The 16,650-nt window shown below is 39.1% G+C and overlaps 1 long non-coding RNA gene across 4 annotated transcripts in view; it reads left to right on the forward strand.

Annotated features, from left to right (window-relative positions):
• The window catches only part of LOC132508553 (uncharacterized), a 105,517-nt gene that overhangs the window by 67,943 nt on the left and 20,924 nt on the right, over window positions 1-16,650 (forward strand). The gene's annotated exons all lie outside the window — the stretch shown is intronic.

Here is a 16,650-nt window from a genome sequence, read left to right on the forward strand (position 1 = left end):
GTGGGCAGGTCCACGTCTGGTGGTGTGTTTTGGGGTGTCTGTAGACTTATTATGATTTTGGGCAGCCTCTCTGCTAATGGGTGGGGTTGTGTTCCTGTCTTGCTAGTTGTTTGGCATAGGATGTCCAGTACTGTAGCTTGCTGGTCGTTGAGTGAAGCTGGGTGCTGGCGTTGAGATGGAGATCTCTCCGAGATTTTTGCCGTTTGATATTATGTGCAGCTGGGAGGCCTCTTGTGGACCAGTGTCCTGAAGTTGGCTCTCCCACCTCAGAGGCACAGCACTGACTCCTGGCTGCAGCACCAAGAGCCTTTCATCCACAGGGCTCCTTAATTTGGGATGATTCGTTGTCTATTCAAGTATTCCACAGATGCAGGGTATATCAAGTTGATTGTGGAGCTTTAATCCGCTGCTTCTGAGGCTGCTGGGAGAGATTTCCCTTTCTCTTCTTTGTTCTCACAGTTCCCAGGGGCTCAGCTTTGGATTTGGCCCCGCCTGTGCGTGTAGGTCGCCGGAGGGCGTCTGTTCTTTGCTCAGACAGGACGGGGTTAAAGGAGCCGCTGATTCGGAGGCTCTGGCTCACCCAGGCCGGGGGGTAGGGAGGGTCACGGAGTGCGGAGTGCGGGGCGGGCCTGCAGCGGCAGAGGCCGGCGTGACGCTGCAGCCTGAGGCGAGCCGAGCGCTCTCCCGGGGGAGCCGTCCCCGGATCCCGGGACCCTGGCAGTGGCGGGCTGCACAGGCTCCCCGGAAGGGCGTGTGGCCAGCGACCTGTGTCCGCACACAGGCCTCCTGGCTGCGGCAGCAGCGGCCTTAGCGTCCCATGTCCGTCTCTGGGCTCCGCACTCTTAGCCGCGGCTCGCGCCCGTCCCTGGAGCTCTCTCAAGCAGCGTTCTTAATCCCCTCTCCTCGCGCACCAGGAAACAAAGAGGGACGTAAAAGTCTCTTGCCTCTTCGGCAGGTCCAGACCCCCCCCCCCCCCGGACTCTCTCCCGGCCAGCCGTGGCGCACCAACGCCCTGCAGGCTGTGTTCACGCCGCCAACCTCAGTCCTCTCCCGGCGCTCCGACAAAAGCCGGAGCCTCAGCTCCCAGCCCCACCCGCCCCGGCGGGCGAGCAGACAAGCCTCTCGGCTGGTGAGTGCCGGTCGGCCCCGATCCTCTGCGCTGGAATCTGTCCGCTTTGCCCTCCGCACCCCTGTTGCTGTGTTCTCCTCCGCGGCTCCCAAGCTCCCCCACTCCGCCTCCCGAAGTCTCCACCCGCGAAGGGGCTTCCTAGTGTGTGGACACTTTTCCTCCTTCACAGCTCTCTCCCGCTGGTGCAGGACCCGTCCCTATCCTTTTGTCTCTGTTTAGTTTTTTCTTTTGTCCTAACCAGGTACGTGGGGGTTTCCTTGCCTTTTGGGAGGTCTGAGGTCTTCTGCCAGCGTTCAGTAGGTGCTCCGGAGGAGTTGTTCCACGCGTAGATGTATTTCTGGTGTATCTGTGGAGAGGAAGGTGATCTCCGCGTCTTACTCTTCCGCCATCTTCCCGGAAGTCTACGTAATTTCTAATACATAGTAGAATAGTAGAGAAGAAAACACCACACTGAAAAGTAACCGACCCACTAACTTTCCATTCTCATTTCACTGCCAATTCAGCCAAACGCCTTCTGTAGAATTCTGATGCAGACCATGAAAACACACTGTAAGTGTTCCAAAGACTTTTCCATATTTGGTAGTCCTGTGATTTCCATTGGCAGAACTATCTTGGACTGTCATCTGAAAATCTATCAAAAAGAAATTAAGTAATAGGAATTCATATCAATGGTACTGGAGAAAGAAATCCTTGAACTTTTCTTACTGTGTGAACCTTCAGCCATGTACAAAATCAACAAGAAAGTTTAAACTTTAAAGGCAACATATTCCCATGAATATAAGGGAGAACATAACACAAATAATATACAATGTTAACATTATGTACATACACATATATACAAGTCGTCTTGAAATATATTCCCAGATATTAATTGGATTAAAGTGTGGGGCATTAAAGCATTTTTTCTCATAGAGAGCATTATTCTTTAAGGCACATAGAGACACACATATCTGCCCTGCTGGCCTCTCACAGTTTCAGTTGATTCCACTCATGTCCCCAGTTCATTTCCCCATATATTTATTCTCGGATTAGTGATTTTTGAACAGGTGTTCCTCTCTTTAGAAATACCTGTGCCATGACCGCAGAGTACTCAGATTTCTTTTTGGCATTTGGCGGCAGATGGTGGGGAAAGTGATGAGTTGTATGACAGGAGAGGTACAAGGTGAACCTTAGAGTAACTAAGACTTTATGCATAGTTCTTAATCCCAAAGGGAAAAGAGAAGGATAGCAGCGAAAGTCATTGGAATAAAGGACCTCTGAGATGAATCAGCATTAGGATAATTCATTGGTTACTGACTGTCCAGTCGGTTTAGGTTATAAAGTATTCCTGAGTGACTGCATCACTTTATGAAAGGTTCTACCTAACTATAGCTTTCTTTTGCTGAAATTAGTTTATATGGCAATAATATGCATAGAGAATGGCAATTGTGAAATCATGTCTTCCCCAAATTGAAGACACTTGTTAAGGTACAAGATTACCCAAGACTGCAAATGATTTATCCATACTATACTAACTGAGACTGTGTCTTACCATTGTTGTTTGTTAAAGGAGATAACAAGGCTAACTTTGAGTAATAGCAGGATACTTAGAAAATACTTTCAGGTTAAGTTTTGTAAACAAAGTTCAGTGTTTACCCACCAAAAGCAAATCAGCTCATTTAGTATTGCAGGAAATGCCTTCATACTTTTTCACTGCCACTAAAGGAATTTAAAACACCTGTTGGATATATTCCCTCCTAGAATGCCATTTGTACACTTATTCCTAATAGGGCCTGTTATTTTAAATGCAAACTCGTATTATAAGGCTCAGAATTGATACTCAGTATTTTTAGTGATCATATGGTTTAAGGTTCTCAGATTTGGGCTCAGACTTGCATTTCAAGCATTGCAATGTGGGCCTGTTAAATGATTTCCATGCAACCAGGAAAAATTGTTTATCTGAATCTGAAGTCCATTTAAAGAAATGTGATAGTGGTTGATGAAGCCGACTAGCATAGCAGCTAGGGCAGTTATAGACAAGTTACATTTAACCTCTCTGTGTCTCAGTGTCTTCCTCTGAATCTGAGTTTCTTCTCAATGGGGATAGATACTGGTACCAATCTGACAGAGTTACTTAAGAAATGAAGGAGTTCACAAATTTCCTAAAGGCTTAATGTTTGGCTTGTCGTTACTAAATGCTGGTAATTATTAGTAAAACAATATCCCTCTATTATTTATTATATCAAAATAATAATGATAAGAGCCTGTTATTTTAGTAGTTCGATTTTTTGGTCATGTAATTTAGACTAACTCATATTGTTTAAATGTGAAACCAAGAAGAAAAACAGTTTTGTTTTGTTTTTTTTAACCTGGTCAAGGAACCCAAATCACCTAATTCAGAAATGTTTCTAACTTGGCATCTGCTTTTAATCTGTCACAGCCAGAGAAAGTTTAATGTCTCAGAAAGTGACAGCCTTGTATTTGTGTAGCATAAAAAAGAAGACATATGCTAGATAACATATATACCCCTTATCTTAGTCATGTCACATATAATGCAACACTATTCCTGCTGGGTTCAAACATTGTGTTCCAGAGCCTACCATTGCCTATTATCAGGAGCAAGAAAGCGTAAGAACCGCATGTGTTTGCCCTTAAGTTGGTCTACAACACAGATACTGTCAATCAGCCTCTGATAGTACCCTCCCCGTGGACAACCTTCTGTGCCCTTTTGAGCATGCTCAGATGGAGTCTACCATCAGTGTGGTGGGACTTCACTTCGCTTCAAGTGTGTCCAAGTTGAAGGGTGAAATTAACAAATACTAACCAAATTTGTGGCTGTCCAAACTAGGAAAATAGTTAAAGAATCAGGACATGAAGAATCAAGCAAATACTCATTCGGCGTCAACCCAATAAAAAAGCTTGGTGAGAAAAAAGTTGCCAAAGATGAAAGCCCAGAATAGTGCTACTTTAGCCTAACCACAGTGTCAAAGCAAATGACACACATACACACAAACGCAAAAGGAAGCCCTCTTCACACTAATGCCCCCAAATCCTTTATGGGGCTTCAAACTGAGCAGATTAGGTAGGTTGATGGTTGTCATTTACGGACTGGGTCCACCTAACAAGACTGGTTACTAACAGAATATCTCTGTTTTGTCATTTAATAGACATCCCAAACTTAATATAGCTTGCAATCAAATACACACATAATCACTCATGCTTTTTCTGTAGACTTTCCAAAACAGAAAAGCGCTGCTCCATTCTTCCTGGTGCTCAGTTACAAAATGTGATTCATCTTTAACGTTTTTCTTTCTCTCTCCTTTCACATCCAATACACAAGCAAAATGTGTCAGCCCTATCTTTGAGATAGAACCAGAATTTGACAGTTTCTCGATTTTTCCACTGTTACCACTCAGGATTAAGATTTCGTTGTCTGTCATCTTAATTATTATCCCTCTGAACTGTGTACTTAACACAGTGGCCGGAGAACCCTTTGAGAATCTAAGTCAGAAGAATTATGTGGCTTCAGTGTTTTCCCCTTCATCATAGTTGAAGCTGAAGTTCTTAAAATGCTGGAAAGTTGCTACATGATTACCCTCCACATTATATATTTGATCTCATCTCCTCCACCTCTACTCCTTGCTCACTCTTTTCCAAACACCTTATACTCTTTAGTCCTTGATGTTCAACAAGTATAGTAGGAAGACATTTTCACTTGCTGTTCCCTTTACCTGAATTGCTGTTGTCTTTACTATCTACAGTACTCATCCACTTACTTTTTTAGGTCTTTTCTCAAATATCACCGTCTCCATTTTGAGGCCTTGCTTGCATTCCCTGTAATAACCTGCAGCCCCACTAATACACCCTACCTCCTTAGGAGCCTCCCTTCTGCTGTAGAATCTGTTGAATGAATGAATGGAGTGAGCTATGTCTAATTTCCAAAAAAATAAACATCAACCGTGAACACTTGTTGAGAGACGGATTCAGGGTATAAAGAATAAAAGAAGTATAAATTCAGGCCTTACCATTCACCATCCATTCCCTCAAGGTTCTGTTATGGTGTATCTTTGAATAAAAAGCACAATTTGATAAGACCAATTAATAGCTTAAATTCGTTAGAATCCCAAACCTTTTATAGTAGAAATGTGATAAAAATTGTGTCAGAGATTCTCAACAAAATGTTAGCAAATTGAAGCCAAAAAAAGTATAAACACTATTATATACCATGACCAAATGGGATTTGTGTCAGGTACGTAAGGCTCGTTCAACATTTGAAAATTAATTAATATAATCCAACCAAGACAAATAAAGGAAAAAAGACATATAAATACATGTGGAAGAAGCATTTGACAAAATCCAGCGTGCACTCATGAGAAAAACTCTCAGTGAACTAGGAATAGAGAGGGACTTTCTTAACTTGATAAATACGATCTACAAAAAACCCAATAGCTAACATCATACTTACTGGAGAGAAACTCAATGCTTTCCCACTAAGATTAAGCACAAGGCAAGGATGTCCTCCTTTATTATAACTTTTCAATATTGTGCTGCAAGTCCTTGCTAATGCAATAAGGCAAGAAAAGGAAATAAAAGGTGTACAGATTGAGAACGAAGACATAAACTTGTCTTTGTTCACAGGTGACATGATCATCTATGTAGATAATCTTAAAGAGTTGACCCAAAACTCCTGTAACTAATAAGTGATTATAGCAAGGATGCAGGATCTAAGGTTAATATACAAAAGGCAATTGCTTTCCTATATACCAATAATGAACAAGTGGAATAGGTTTAAAAATAAACCGACACTATTTACATTAGCATTGCCAAAACTGTAATACTTCTGTATAAATCTAATAAAATATGTACAACCTCTATAGGAGGAAAACTACAAAACCGTGATGAATGAAGTCAAAGAATAACTAAATAAATGGAGAGAAATTGCATGTTCATGAATAGGAAGACTCGGTATTATCAAAATGTCAGTTCTTTCCAAGTTAATCTATAGAAATTCAGTGCAATCCCAATCAAAATCCCAGCAAGTTATTTTATGGATATTGGCAAACTGATTCTAAAGTCCATATGAGTAGGCAAGTGACCGAGAATAGCTATCACCTCATTGAAGGACACAGTTGAAGGAATGACACTACCCAGCTTGAAGACTTATTATGAAGGTGCAGTAATCAAGACAGAGTGGTATTGGTGAAACAAGTAGATCAATGGAACAGAATAAAGAGCCCCAAAATAGACCCACATAAATACAATCAACTGGTCTTTGGCAAAAGAACAAAGACAATACAATGCAGCAAAGATAGTCTTTTCGTCAAATAGTGCTGAAACAACTGGATGTCCATAGTAAAAAAAAAAAAAAAAAAAGCAACCGAGACACAGACTTTATATCCTTCATAAAAATTAACTCAAAATGAACCACAGACCTAAATGTAAAACACAAAACTGTAAAACTCCCCGAAGATAACATAGGAGAAAACCTAGATGACCTTGGGTATGGCAATGACTTTTAAAATATAAAACCAAAGGCACACTCCAAAAATGAAAGAATTGATAAGGTAAACTTCATTAAAATAGAAAATTTCTGCTCTGTGAAAATCACTATCAAGAGAATGAAAAGACAAGCCACAAAGTGGGAGAAAGCATTTGTAAAAGACGCATCTTGTTAGGGTAAAGTGGCAACTTGCAAGCTTCTTACATGTGCAACTGGTGTAATTTATTTTGGTATGTAGTGTGAGGTACAGACTTGAGTTTTAAATGGATGTGTAGTTTTCTAGGCATCAATTTTAACATTATAACTTGACTTTATCACAATCAAACTTCCCAGACATACTAAGAACTATTTGTGGATATTCTTTTCTGTTTAATTTGTATATGTGTTCATTCATGTGGTAGTGCTACAATGTTTGAATTGTAGTGGCTTTATAATTAAGTTATATAGCTGCCTGCTAATTAACAGATACTCAACTTCTAATAAAATTTAGGACTTGTACCTGAATGCCTCCAGATTGTGTTCTTCATTCAGACTCTTTACTATTCACTCAATATAAATTCAGAGCTGATACACATTAAAACTGAAGTTTTCATCTATATTCCTAGATTCAAAATATGAGAAAGTAATACAATGCAACATTTTTTAAAACCTCTAATGACTCACATTTTCTATCTCTAATTAAAACAGAATACCCTGTGGAATATCTTTGCATCATTTACCCGGTTTCATTAATTCTGGCTGCTGAAGTTAATTTAAATTCACTCTGGTAAAATGAGAGCTCAGTATAAGGTTTTAGCATCTCAGTGAGACTTACAAATAGTCATCTGCTAGGTGGTAAACAGTAAACAGTCTTGTTTATTGCAAATAATCTTAGCCAATAAATGTTATATATGCTCCATTTAAGAATAAAGATGTTAATCTGAGATCACAGACGATCTTTTTGTTAAAGCTAAAAGCAATTCTGCTTTGATTAGTTGCAAATGCAAATATTACCTAACTTCTTTCTCCTTCTTTGATAGTTGTATAGAAATAAAACTAAATATAAGAATATAAGCCAAACCCACTACAAATGAAACTGCACTACAGACCCACTATCTTCAGTGATTTCCAGAATGATTTCTATGCTCAAACCTTCATTCTATCCTCTCTTCCTAAACAGAATTTTGTTTTGTTTTGCTTTTTTGGTTTTGAATAACTTTTATTACACAAGAGATTCATATTCTTTATAGAGAAATCATGTAATCAAATAATCCAAAAATAGATTAAAAAAATAAAAAACAGCCATAATTCCACCTCTCAGATATATTATCACTGTATCTATTTTATAGTATAGCTTTCTTATATATATTTTTAACATCTTTATTGCAGTATAATTGCTTTACAATGTTGTGCTAGTCTCTGCTGTATAACAGTGCATCGGCTATACGTATATATATATCTCCATATCCCCTCCTTTTTGCATCTCCCTCCCACCCTCCCTATCCCACCCCTCTAGGTGGTCACAAAGCACCAAGCTGATCTCCCTGTGCTATGTGACTGCTTCCCACTAGCTATCTATTTTACATTTGGTAGTGTCTATATGTCCATGCCACTCTCTCACTTCGTCCCAGCTTACCCTTCCCCCTCCCCATGTCCCTAAACAGAATTTTAAGAAGATAGCCAAGATAAAATGAGAAACTGATTTAGACTTCGGTCCCAAATTTACAGCTTCAATGATTTAGGAAAATCCCTTGACAGCTATACTGAGCCTCAGTTTTCACATTTGTAAAAGGGTGAGGATTAAAAAAACTGATACTTCTGGAAATGCCTGTCATTCTGATGGATATTTTTTAAATGTTAACTGAAATTTAAATATATAAATTATAAAAAGAAGATGACAAAAAGGCCTATTGTCATTTTATTACCCAGATAAACCCTGGTGGCCCACTGATAGGAGAAGGGGCTTCTCTAAGTAGTTTTCTTCATCCTCATTTCTGGACACTCCCTTCTTTAATCTGCTTTTGGAAGCACCGGGTGACATTTTGGCAAGTTTTATTCAATTTCTTTATGTCTTGATTTTAGGAAAGAAGAATAGTAGCTGTGCTGAGCTCTGCCAGGTCAGATAGAATTTTGGAGTATTATCGTTCTCTCTCTTGTAGACAGCCACTGTCATTTGGTAAGCCATAAGCCTTCCTTTGCTTTGACTGTGGTTAGTGTGTTTGCTGGATTTCTAAAATATATTTTTAGTGTTTACTTGTTTAGATTGAAAAGATTGGGCTATAGTTTTAAAAGTTTATCCCTCCATTTTGGAAGGACTTTTAAGTTGTGATATTACATGCAAGAGAGCTAACGGAATTCTGGACTCCATATTTTCATTTTTACCTTTTTTTTTTCTCAGACTTTGAACCAACAATGGCTAAGAATGAGAGGAACTCAGACCCGAATATTTTTTCCCTTGTCAAGCACAGAGAATATGGGAAAAATGAAATTGGGAAATTGTTTTGCTCGTCTTCCTTTCCTCCTTTTTGGTCAGTTATCTTAGTCGTCCACCTCACTTTGTATTTCTAGCCTGGCTTCAGGAAGACCTGAATTTGATGAACTACACACTGTTGGAGTAGTAGATTGCTAGAAGGAACCAAGATCCAGACGACCTTAAATGGTGGCTTCATGGAATTATATTCAAGAAGGATGGTCCAGCCAATTTCCTCACTTCCATTGTGAAAGGAGTTCCCTATTCCTAAGATAATGGACCTATGTCCCACTGGCACAGAAGATGGAGATTTATCCCAGTGCCTTTATATATGTATAGATATTAAAATTACATATATATATGTTTATATATAGATAATGCCTAATGGAAATATCTCAGATGTTCTATTTTGTGTTTTTTCTTTAATTTTACTTATAAAAATTGTGACCATTTTTTAACTCAAAAGAGGAGAACCTTAAAAATTAATTTAAAACACATTCTCAGTAGTCTAAGGTTCAGAGTGACTTGGCAGAGAAAATTGCTGAATGGTTAGATAACAGTGCTGGTAGGCTTGGCTATTGTAACACTTTACATTTGAGTTTCTCTTCCTTGAAATTACAAGAACTATATGACTCAAGAGAAAGATTGATAATTAGGAATATTCTGCTTGCTTTTAATATAGCCTATTGAAGAACATTTTGATTACTTGGAGGTCATAGGAAGGAACCTTCATGATCTAACTTTTGAACAAGTAGTGTTGCAACACAAAGTTGTGACTTAAAATTAAAAAGGAAATTTGAAATGACCTTTCTTTTGGCATCTCAAGCCAGATATCTGTCAGTAAAATGAGTCACTTTTTAGTCAAATGGGTGGTCAGCAATATAATTTTTCACTGGGAAGCTGAAAGACACCATTGCCAAACAGAGCATCTGCAGTGTTCACATCTATATTTGAGCATCTTTCATTTTCCCAAGGGGTGAAGATGAGAAGAAGGAAGGCAGAGAAATGCACTTGCATAAAGCTTTTCAAGACGGATAGAACAGAGAGCATTCCCAGAGGCAGGTCAAGTTCAACCCAAGAACAACTCTCTCAGTCCTTTCACAACTAGTTAAAATACAAGACCAGTAGTAACTCAGCTCTCAAATCAGTGCTAAAATCAAGCAGAAGGTTGTTAATATTGATACGGTTAACATACATCAAGTAGGATTACTGAATTTTCTGAATCCAAAAGTTCTCCACCGTGTTGACATTTCCTTACTGAATTCCCAGAATTGTTTGGTTTCAAAGGCTGTTGGGCTCAAGACACATTTGTTTTTAAATAATCCTTCATAAAAAGTTCAGCTTTCAGTCTAATATGATTGAAACCCAGCTTGAGTGTGTTTTATAATGCACTGAAATGGAAAGACTATGGCATTGAATTATTCAAAACATGGTAGGTGAAGGAGTGATATGTGGGAAGGAGGTGATCAAACAAGTCATTGAGACTTGATATGTCTTGTTATCTCATTTTATTTACCTTTTAGAACTCTTCCAAATATTAGACGAAAGAAATCAATTTTCACCTGTTACGTTCCACACTTCAATTATTAATGAATGTCAAATTTGACCACAGTTTTTTGTACCACCTGCTCTGCAATAATATTTCTGAGCCTTTATTAAAAATGTAAAATTGTCATTGAACTTCCAAACATGATTCTCCAGTGGCTAATTCAATTTGTTTTATTAATAAGCAAGTTCTGATGAGTAATACTAATTTAATATGCCTGCATGTAAGGTTAAACTGTAAATTATTCCTGCCGAAGGTGATGAGATATGACTGTGATGTGGTGGTAGGGCACTCACCTTCCTGAACGAACCCTGCGAGCGCACAGTTTTTGGGAGAAACCAGTACTTCATATAGTAGCAAATCTGATATTATTTTGCATGTCTCCTGTAGCAGTGGAATGCACACACACACACACACACACACACACACACACACATGATCATGGTTGAAAAACATGCGCACCTTAGATGCTTACATTAATTTCTGAATATAGTTCTCCGGAAAGAAAAAGTTTTACTGATGATTTGTATTTTTATAATTTATTATTTTATGCATAGTAAAACACTTCATGAAATCACTTACTGTTTTGTTGTCCATGGAATCCTTTCAATTTTGAGATGCTAAATACAAATGGAAATAATGATTATAGTCCTTGGCCATGAAAGACTAAGTTACAGAGAACCCGGTGACTGGATATCAGACCTGCCACGGAATTATTCTCTGCTCCAGAGACCATTAGAATATCACTGTGTACCCACTTAAGGATAGAATGCTGCTATTGAGAAACTAGCTCTCTTTTATTTCTACTAAAAGGAGAGAACAGTAGGGGACCTTGACTGCATGAGTGTATGAGACTTTCTCTGTTTTGTACAATAAGCCAAAAACAATACATGAAATAGCCTCGGGTCTTTTGTCTTTTGTACCCAGCTCCTTCCTGAATTACTCCTGATCAATTACACTTAAATCGACAAGAGTTGCTTGAACATTTTGACAGTTATGTTCCCCATACCCTGATGCATTTTTAAAGGGTTACTGAGATAAAGCTATTTCAAAAAATACTCCCTCCAAATTTTTTCAGGGTGCCATCAGTGAAAAAGTAACTTAGAGGAAAAATACTCCACCTTGAGTTCTTGGCCTGTCACTCTAAGGCCAGGCAAGCATAAACCTTCATAGCAAAACCTAAGTTTGCTCCCAGTTGAGAATTTGGTTTCTATGGTCTTATATAGAAAGTATATGGAGACTTTAATTCCCTATAAGCCCTTTCCAAAGAGTGAATACAGTTCATCATTCGTAAGAGATGATGAAAATTACAATTTTGTTGAATAGGTGGAATATATATTATATATAATATATATATATTTATTTTTAATATATATATACAATATATAAAGTTACTATTCAGAGTCCTAAAACATGGATTTTTCTTACTTACCAAGTATGAACAGTAACTTGATCTCTAAACACAATAAAGCACCTGGTCATAACAGAATCATAAAAAATATTTGATATCAGAATGAATTCACTGTTCAGGTGTAAAGAGAGAATAGCTTCAGTTTTCCTCTTTCTTGCACCCCATTATTGAATCCTGGACAGAGGGGATTTTCTTGATTTTAATCTAAAGGAGAAATGTTCACTTTTGTTAAGATGGAAATTGACAACCTCAGTAGGCAGAGGCACAATTTTTTATTTGGCTGAATTCATGTTTCTAGTGATAATTCAAGGTGTAATAGGGTTTTCTCTGCCACTCCAAAATCTGAAAATGATAAGCATCTCACCAGAGTTTCAGGATGGCCCATTACCTATGCTGTGGAAAGGATATTCAAAATACCATGCTTCATCAATGTCTTCTCAGATTTATTAATCAATGGACAACTACTGAGTTAAGACAGTGTCTTATCCTTGCTTCAAAAAAATAAAAACAAAAAAACCCCACAAACACAAAAAAAACTGTTAACGATGAAAACTTATTATGCCAGGCCTTAGTATGGCCTGACTTCGAAATTTAGTTTCAGAGGCTTTTGTGAATATACCAAGGAAAGAGGACCTAGGTGTATCTTATTGCCACAGGCCGCCAATAAATATTTGCTTCACAGAGAAAAAATTAATATATAGTATAGGAGAGAGCCTGACAGATGCTTATTATTGAGTGATAACAATGCCCAAACTCATCTGTGATCAAACACTATGAAAGTATCCTCCTAAGGATAAACTTATTACAAATAAGTGAAAATTCAATTATGGAGATACTTTCTGTTTCAGCTCTGATATGCAAAACGCTTGGAAGTTGTCACTGTATCTTGTCCTTACAAGATAATGCGGTACAAAATGAAAATCAATGACTTTTCTCAGACGTGATTAATAAAACATGTAACTATGAAAGAATTTTAAAACTGTAATTATGTATGGGTATATATGTGTCTCTGAAAAATCTGGGTCAAAGAAAACTGAGACTATCAGTATAAACTCATTTAACTTCTATCTCTTCTTACGTTTATTTCCTCCCAAACTTACCAGTATCCACCCAACTCGAAGGATACAAGTGATTTTTATATACTGTGCAAGGTTTTTTTCTTATTCATATGTCCATGTTTCCCCAATTCTCTAAATTATTATCTACATCTTCAGGATCTCCTTTATCGGTTCCTTCATTTCAACATGTAAAATATAAGTCCTTCTCATTCTAAAAAATTCTTTTTTGCGAATTATTTTCTCTTTTCATCCAAACTCCTTGAGAGTAGCCTATTCCCACTGTCTTCACTAGCCTCGACTGGCCCCCACAGGCAGCCCTACACCCTCAATTTATTGCCATTTGGCTTTTTGTCCACCACTTCACTGAACTGCTCTAAGGTCACTGGGGACCTAACTGCCCAAATCCAATGGACACTCACATTCTCTGAAGGATGACACTGTCATCTACTTCCTCCTTCCTGAAACTCTATCACCTCTCTCCTTCCCAGAATTCCTTCTCTGCTTATTACTTAAACGTTGTCAGTACTCACAATTCTCTGAACTCTCATCCATGTTCATGATTTTAATGAGTGCTGATATGTGCTGATGACACTCAAATTTTTATCTTTCCATGTCTTCACGTGCATGTCCAGTTATCTACCAGTCTGTCTCCTGAATTCTACACGTGCTTTACAATTCAACATGTCCAGAACTAAAGTCTTTTTCCCAATTCAGTTCTTTATCCCCTATTTCCAAACTCAATGATACCACCACCCAACCTCAGTCACACAGATGGGGGTTCAGCCTCTGCCTCCTACTTCTTCCTTACTTCCCAAAATCAAGTCTTGCTTGTAATTTCCTAAATACAATTAGAACTTATTTCCTCTCTTCATCTATACCTTATTTCAGACCCCTTTCTTCTTGCTATTACCTGGTCTAGAAGTTACCAAATTGCTGTTTGGTGGAACCAGTTGTTAGACACTTCTGTTAAAAAAGGACACTAGAGTCAAATAGCTTTGAGGATGGCTGTATACCATATGCCTGCTGTGATGATCCAGAATGAACACTAGCCTACAGCAGCCCCGAGGAGCTGTACAGTAAAGAAACCTGATTAACAACTTAAGCCAGGTTCTCCCTTCTGCCGGCCTATAAACCTTTCAGTAGGGACAGGTGAGGAGGTGGCAGCGTGAAAGTCCCTCTTGAAAATAAAAACACTGCTCCTCAGAAGAGTGGGGCATAATTGTCTCCAGGCTTCTTCAAATTCCTCATCCATACAGACGTCAGTGGTCTAAAATGCCACCTGAACGTGTCTTTTCCATTCTTAGCTGTTTTCTGAGGAAGCCAGCTCCATGCACATGGGTGGTTAAGACCCGCTCTCCTCCTCCTCGCGGCCTCCTTTAGGGGCACTTGCCACTGCCTGGTGACACTGCACTGATCCTCCAGAGCCTGTGTCTGTGGCTCCATAACACATCCCTCGCACACTCACGGCTCTGGACTTCCGCTATCCTCTCTGCCTTGAGTGTCCTTTCCCTTCACCGGCTGACTCACCAGTTTTTCACAAGTCCTTTAAGACTTAGCTTAGGGACTGCCTCTTTGATGACTTTTCTTTGCCTCACAGCTCCCCCTCGTCTTCCACAAACACTGACCAAACGCCCTGAATATGCCCATCACAGCATGTCACGTGCAGGATGAGACATCTGCTGTGTGTCTTCCCCTCTCACCCCACTGCTAAAGGGCCAACGCTACATTTTGCTCATTGTTTCACTCCTCTAACACCCAATCCATGACTAATGAACTAACTAGTACTGTAGGAGCCCTCTTAGTAACAATCAGGCAGGAACTTCTAGAAGAAATCTGACACTCCAGCTGTTCTCTGCTCTCACCTTTCAGTCTGAATGAACTAAAGACTTATCTGTACATGTTTTACAGGGAGACATAATTCAATCCAGAGATGTGTCATCACATACTCTGCCGTTTAAAAATTCTGCTCACGATGGGGGAAGGAGTCAGGTGTGCTTTCTGACAGCCCCACTGTTTTGCACTTCTAGTGCTCACTGCCTTCTCGCTCGGTGCTTTCCTTACACCCTTCTTCTCTTAACAAGGAAACAGGATAACAAAGTAATTAAGAGCCTGGGTTCTGCTTATCTGTGAAACAGAAACATAACCAAGGACATAGAGAATAGACTGGTGGTTACCATGGGGGCAGGGGTGGGAGAGGGTTGGATTGGGAGTTTGGGATTAGCAGGTGCAAACTGGTGTATATACAGGATGGATAAACAAAAAGGTCCTACATGGGACTTCCCTGGTGGCACAGTGGTTAAGAATACACCTGCCAATGCAGGGGACACGGGTTCGAGCCCTGGTCCGGGAAGATCCCACATGCCAGAGAGCAACTAAGCCCGATGCCACTCAACTATTTAAGCCCATGCACCTAGAGCCAGTGCTCTGCAACAAGAAAAGCCACCACAGTGAGAAGCCTGCACACCGCAACTAGAGAAAGCCTGCGTGCAGCAACAAAGGCCCAACACAGCCAAAAATAAAAAAATAAATAAATACATTTATTTTAAAAAAAGTGGATGTATTTAAAAAAAACCAAAAAGGTCCTACTGTAGAGCACAGGGAACTATATATCCTGTGATAAACCGTAATGGAAAAGAATATGAAAAATAATGTATATAAATGTGTAACTGAGTCACTTTCCTGTACAGCAGTAATTAACACAACACTGTAATTCAACTATATGTCAATAAAAAATAAAATTAAAAAAAATTGCCATAAAAATAGTCACAGAAGGGGGACTTCCCTGGTGGTCCAGTGGTTAAGACTTCGCCTTCCAATGGAGGGGGTGAGGGTTCGATCTCTGGTTGGGGGAGCTAAGATCCCACATGCCTTGTGGCCAAAAAACCACAATATAAAACAGAAGCAATGCTGTAACAAATGCAATAAACACTTTAAAAATGGTCGATATCAGAAAAAATCTTTTAAGAAAAAATTCACATAAATCAGAAACAAATGAAACATAATAAAGTCCATACATTTAAAAAAAAAAAAAGAGCATGGGTTCGGGTCACATCGCAGCTTTCCACTTACTTACAGCTGTGTAATTCTGGGCAACTCACATAATGTCTCCTCAGACTCCTCATCTATAGACGAGGATGGTAACAGTTCCCTACCTCAGAGCGTTGCTGTAATCCATAAACACGGTTAAGTGCCTTGGTAAATGTTTGAGGCTCTCTGGTTATTGTGAATTAAAATACCTCAATGGCTTCTGGCCATGTGATTTATAATAGTTTGACATTTAACCAAATGGTAAAACTATTCCATTTATTATTCCCATCTCTTTTTAACCCTTACCCTGCTTTGTTGTTTATATTTTCTCCCAACACAGAGTGCTCGTTCCAGGAGAATAAAGGCTTTATTTTGTTCACTGCTGAAAGCAATAGCACCCAGAAAAGTACTGTACATATAAAGCCCTCAGTAAACACTAGCTGAATGAACAGTGCAAAGTGTCACAAGGAAAAGTACACCAAAACTTTCATTATAATAAAAAAGTATAGATAAATCTTTCTCTAATGGCTTCCAGTCAAGTAACTGAAACC

The sequence above is a fragment of the Lagenorhynchus albirostris genome, chromosome 2, assembly GCF_949774975.1.
Source record: "Lagenorhynchus albirostris chromosome 2, mLagAlb1.1, whole genome shotgun sequence".
In the NCBI taxonomy this organism is placed as follows: domain Eukaryota; kingdom Metazoa; phylum Chordata; class Mammalia; order Artiodactyla; family Delphinidae; genus Lagenorhynchus; species Lagenorhynchus albirostris.